A 5,934-nucleotide genomic window follows, 5' to 3' on the forward strand; every position below is an offset into this window, starting at 1 on the left:
ATAATATAATATATATTTGAAATACATATATTTTTTCTTCTTAATGAAAGAAAGACTTTTACCATTTTCTTAGAAGCCTATAAGGTTCTGTAATAATGGGCTGAGACGCAGTTGTGTCTTTGTTGTTACTCTCTCAGTGGCAAGTTTATGTAATAATCTTTCTGCTGAGTTCCTAAATCACTCATGATAACCATCACTGTTGTGTATGCACACCTCAGTTTCTCTGGAAAGAAGTGGAAGTCAGCATAACTCATTATCATTCTCAAATCCCTCTAGGTCTTCTACTTTCACGCACAGATGTGTTAGAAAAATACTGTATTCCTGACTGAGTTCAGGCCACAAGCCCTTTATGGATTTACCCTTCTCTAGCAATTGCTTGTTGATAGATACAAGTAAGAGTCTTGCAGGCAAACTTTGTCATTTGTGCAGAAATTTCTGAAATGTTCAGAAACATTATGGCCCAGTTCATGGTTGTTCTGAGCTACTCACTTTCACTCTTCCACTGTGGATATCAGTTGTATGTATGTATATGAAGTCTGCCTTTCATATGCCACTTACCATGGTGACTTATTTCCAATTTGCATTACCAGAGCTGTAAGAAAGATGTTTTACTCTCCTCGTGGAATGAAAAAGATTTACTGATKTCCCCTTTACCCATAATTTATTGATTACACTGCCTTATATGCCCGGCACAAATGATAATTATTCTTATCAGTTGCCAAGCTGATAAACTGGGAATGAATTATTTTGAGATGTCACCATCAATTGTCAGATAACAATCTTATGACCATTCATTAGCCTCATGTCTTCAACATCAAAGAACTTGCTTTTAGGTGACTGATCTTCTCTTACTGGAAGATCAGCTTGCATTTCATTTAGGCAGAAATATTGTTGCCACTGCTTCTTGATTTCCTACATCTAACACAAAATCTCCATTTAAAAAAAAATATTTCTGAAGATATAAAATTGATGAGAGAGTTTATACTTTGGAAAACGGCAAAAGTTAGGAATCCATCCTGTGACTACCTTCTTTACATAGCTGTACTATTTTCCAGGTTTTACTTTTCCAATCTCCAAGCAACTTCATCACTGTTGTGTTCTTAAACACAGAGAGTGTATTTGCAGAGTGGAATATACCTTTGGTCTATCTCAGGACTTATTCATTTTTAAAAAATAGTAAATGTAAGGCTCAATTATAATGAAATAGATAGAAATGGTTTAATTCCCCAAGCTAAATACAATAATTAAGAAACTTTTAATACGTCAGTCAGTRGCCTAAATTAAAATTTTATTTGACCGAAATTCAGTCAGTTCTTTTTCTGAGGGGAATTGTTTCTTTCTGTATCCCTACATTTATTTGTACATTTATCATATAACTAAATAATGGTACAAAGAGAACAGATTCTTGAGGATTTTTGCTCCAAGGTAAAGTTATTTGCAGTGTAGCACAAAAGAGGGAAGGCTTGCTGAGAGTTAAGCCAGTTTGCAGGGATTTCAATAAGTTACTAAATCCAAGAGCAAAAGAATAGTAGTATCTTATCTTTAAGTTCAATACCTTTGACTCCCTGAATCAAATGATCAGAACTAATTTCCAGACAGATCAGCTGTGGCTCGCTTTTGTCATGAGTTTACAGAAAGATGGACTTTGTGTGATACCTTAATTGCACTGTGCCATTTATCAGTAGAGTTCAGTTTTAGGATTTAGGTAGTTAAACTGTATTTACCTCTGCTGATTGCAAAGGGTACATGGTTGAGTAACTCAGTTGGAAATATCTAAAAGTTGCTTGTTGTGAATGTCCATTTTCCCAATATCAATGTGAATTTTCACTTAGTTCCTTTTATCTCTATATCTGTGTTTGGATGATAGAACAGAAACATTTAGAGACATGATTATTAACATTCTGACATCTCCTTAAATACAATATTAGTTCTGCTTGCAACTTACTTTTCATGGATTTTAAATATCAGTTATTGTTTCCCCCTTAATTGCTCCAAATTCCACTCACATGTAGGATATTGTCAAGTGAGAGAAGGAAGTGAGCTTTCATCAGGCTGCTAGTGGATAAAAGCATTGTGTGAATCAGTACATCTGCAAAACCATCTCTATTGCTTGATCCTGAGAAAGGTTGGTATAACAGGATAAATAAAGTGTTACAGTGGTATAGAACTAAACAAGAATCAATGATGTTATCAGACTGTCTGAAAAACTTCTGATCTAATTTGAAAGCTTTGGATAAGTTGATAGCATATAAAATAAATCTTTTGCTCTAGTTGGTGGTGATAAGTTTTCAGGTGGAATACTGTCTCCAGTTTTGGACAGCACATGTCATGAAGGATATACGTAATGGTGAATGTCCCGAAAGAAAACAATAAATAGTCAGCAGTTCTAAAATGTGGTCTATAAAAAGAATCATGAATAAGATAAAGAATGATCTGAGATTCTAGTTTTATCTAGATGGAGACATTTTAACTATCTTCTAGTAGATAAAAGATGTGAAAAATAAATAAATAAAAAAAATCATGTTTTCCATACACTGATTAAGAAATAAATGAAGTCATTCCTTTCAAAAAAGTATACAGTATAGTATAAAAGTATAGTATACAGCACTGGAGAATCTTAAGGAAAAGTCAAAAAAATGACAAGGAAAAACAATCTAAGAAAATGGAAGTGTGTTTAGAATTCAGTGAATTCCACTCACTAAAACTAGTTCTCTAGGTAAATCATTTCTTTCCTCACTCATAACAGGGTAACAATAAGGAGTGTAATGGGAATTCATATCCATTGGTCCTCTAATAGTCTGGTAATAATTTTGCTCATTATGGTACCTCTCATTTTTGCAATACTTTTTAATTTTAATATTATGACTTATTCTACAAATGAAATGTCAAATAACATTTTTTTTTTTAGAGTGAAAAGCAATCCAGAAGGTATTGATATTTTTAAAATTCTTCCTTTATCTGGTTTAATAGTCTGTCTTTTCACCTGCTGCTCTATGAAGTATTTAGAGAAGCAAAACAGCAAAATAGTTTGTCTGCAATTTACCTTATCTATCATGAAGTTTAATTCACTTCACCTGTGACTTTAGTCTCATGCTTTCACAAAGTAATATTGAGAAGAAGCTAGGGCTTACAGATCATTAACTCTCCTTAAGTAACAATTCATGTCATAAAAATAAGAGAACTTCTGCTTTTGCGGATATAACCTTTCTTAGAGTAGCCAAGGGGTGAGAATACAGAGATGGAGAAGTGGTTTAGCTTAGATAATATGTCATAGAACCCCATCCTAGCTGATGTCTGTGAGTAGGCAGACAAATAAATCTGGGGTTATTCCTATTTGTACTTTGCTAGCAGCAACTAGTCTGCTGCTGTGATAGCAAATGCTAAAGTAGAACCGTGCGATGCTGTGCAGGATCACTTTTGTTGATTCTTGCTTATACTTACAATAAATGACAATTTTTTTTTTGTGTTCAGGTAGGCTGACTAAATCTTGAGAGAAGAGTCATTTCCATTCTCTTAGAATTTCAAATTGCTGGTGATTTTCTGGTATGAATCTGCAGGTCTAAAATTTAGAGTTTTAGCCATGGATCAGTATGAGAAAGCAGTGAGTTTGACAGAGCATCTGTATATTGCTTGTACTTTCTATATCAAGAAATCTTTTCTCCTTTTATAATTTGAGAGAGAAAGAAGACAAAAAAATCACTGATACACTTTGCACAAAACTTCAGCTTTTGATTAAAACAAAGAAACCAAACCAAAACAGAAATATCATGAGGCCCTAGAAGAGATGTAATACTTACCTTAATATCAGGCTTCAATAAAAGGTGAACTTCTAATTTTGAAGGAGCAAATTTTTTTTTGAAGGGTGTGGAATATTATCAAAATAGAAGCCCTGCAAAAGACTGGCTTGTAGACGGATAAGTAGTTTAAGTACTATCTTAACTAAAGTGAAATACTCTTCTTGTAAGGTATATTTAGGTATATTGCTTGGGAGATGATTAAATTTTAGTATAGTCTGTTCAGTTGTAAAAAATTCAAAATAGTGATAATCCTAGATATGAATCTTTTAAGTTTGATTTGATTAGGTAAATTGGATTCAATGCTAGACTCCTTTGGGATATTCTCCTCATATACTAATGCACATAAATGAAAGAGGAAATACCCTGAGCCTAGTCCACATGACAGTAACAGAAGATTATCAAGATATTATTATTGAAAAAGAATAAACTAGAAGTTATAAAGAAATCAATGTTTCCCCTGAAGGTATGTGAGGTGTAACATAAGCAAATGGGATACTAGATTTTTGTTGAAAGGGAACAGATATCACATCTGTTTCCACAATGTAAACGTATGTTCTCTTGCCATTCAGTGATCATCACTCATGAGGGACAAAATCATTTATAGCTTTCTGCAAGCATAGAAAAGTCAGAAAGAATCCAATCTCATTTAAACCAGATTTACTTACATAGATTCACAGATTTTTTTAGAGCCAGAAAGGTCTGTTTTGTTCATTTAGTCTGACCTCCCACATATGATATCCTTTAACCTATGAATTAATTCCTGTCTTAAGAACAAAGACCTATGATTGAATCAGAGCATATATATATATATTTAAGAATATTAGAAATAATTCCAACTATTAAAAATATATTTATATAGAACAACAATTCCTATTTTTTCTTTCTTTTTACTATTTGATCTACATATCATGGATTTATGTGACATGAATGTATAAATCAAAATGTATAAATTAAACATTTTAATACACTTCAGATTTATTTGCCTTTGACCATTACACAAATCTCGTATCTCTGCTTTCCAGATAAGCAATTTATAGGACTAAATAAATAGTATCTTGATTTTTTTTTTAATTTTAATTGCATTAAAGATGAACGCTTTGTTTTAAAGCAGGAATATATTCTTACTTTTTAACCACTGTAGAGAGCTTCTGTGCACTCCATCCATTCTGAACTGAGGGAATAGGAATTGGACTTGAAAGTAATTTAATTTGGGAGTAATATAGTATTTCTGTTTCTGTCTCCAAAGATTTCCATTAAAATCTTTTGCCAGAACACTAGTCTTGATGATTCATAGTCTGCTGGCTATCCAGGACACCCATGATTATTTTACCGAATAGAATATTTTATCTTCTAATATACATGTAATGCAATATTTAAAGTTGCAATTTTACATTTGTCTGTATTTTATTACAGTATGTGTTTAATAATTAATTCTGTTGTCTGGCTCACCAGATAAGGTATCTTACTAGGCAGCTTGTCTATCTACGTTGTTGCTTAGTAGTTCTCTAAATCTTGCAGGAGTGGAAGGTTTATCACGGCTGGTTTATTTTGCTTTCCAGGTCATTAATAAAAAATCTTGAATAGTCTGAAAAAAATACCCAGTTCTTATAGGACTATCACAAGATACATATCTTTTTTGTAATTCTTTTATTAGTTATACTTACACTTTGAGATTTTTCAAGAGGTTTCAGGTCCTCCTACAAATGCCTATGTAGCTGCTATAAAGTGTTCTTGTTTTTTAAAAAAGTTGTGCAGTGCTAAGCCATATGTTGAGAGAATCCCATAATAACTATTTTGTTAAAATAATATGACTTTTATCAGTTAAACTTGTACTTTCATCCTAAAAGATGAAATTAGACAAAAGTTATTAATGTTGCTGTTCAGCATTGCAGCTTTTTTTTCAGAATTTCTGTTTGTGTCAAAGAAAGCATTTCACTAGGCCATCAGTAAAAGTCCAGATTGCTTTTAGGCATTTAGACAATGAGAGATTTAGGCTCAATGTCCAGCTTTGTGAGGCTTTGTATGCAGGTATCAGGATAGGATCCTTATGAGTACTTCACTTTTGACCAAATGATTTACATGTTCACAAGTTCAACTTAAAAAAAAAAAAAAAAAAAAAAAAAAAAGGTGGTAAGAA

The 5,934-nt window shown here is 32.5% G+C and overlaps 1 long non-coding RNA gene across 1 annotated transcript in view; it reads left to right on the forward strand.

Moving 5' to 3' along the window:
* Positions 1–2,061: 2,061 nt before the first annotated feature.
* LOC112947595 overlaps positions 2,062–5,934 on the forward strand; it is a 4,668-nt gene continuing 795 nt past the window's right edge. The window contains exon 1 of the long non-coding RNA XR_003249443.1: positions 2,062–2,125. This is a non-coding gene — a long non-coding RNA (uncharacterized LOC112947595). The remainder of the gene's footprint in view (positions 2,126–5,934) is intronic.

Source organism: Nothoprocta perdicaria, unplaced genomic scaffold (genome assembly GCF_003342845.1).
Source record: "Nothoprocta perdicaria isolate Ctin4 unplaced genomic scaffold, notPer1 scaffold_239, whole genome shotgun sequence".
In the NCBI taxonomy this organism is placed as follows: Eukaryota; Metazoa; Chordata; class Aves; order Tinamiformes; family Tinamidae; genus Nothoprocta; species Nothoprocta perdicaria.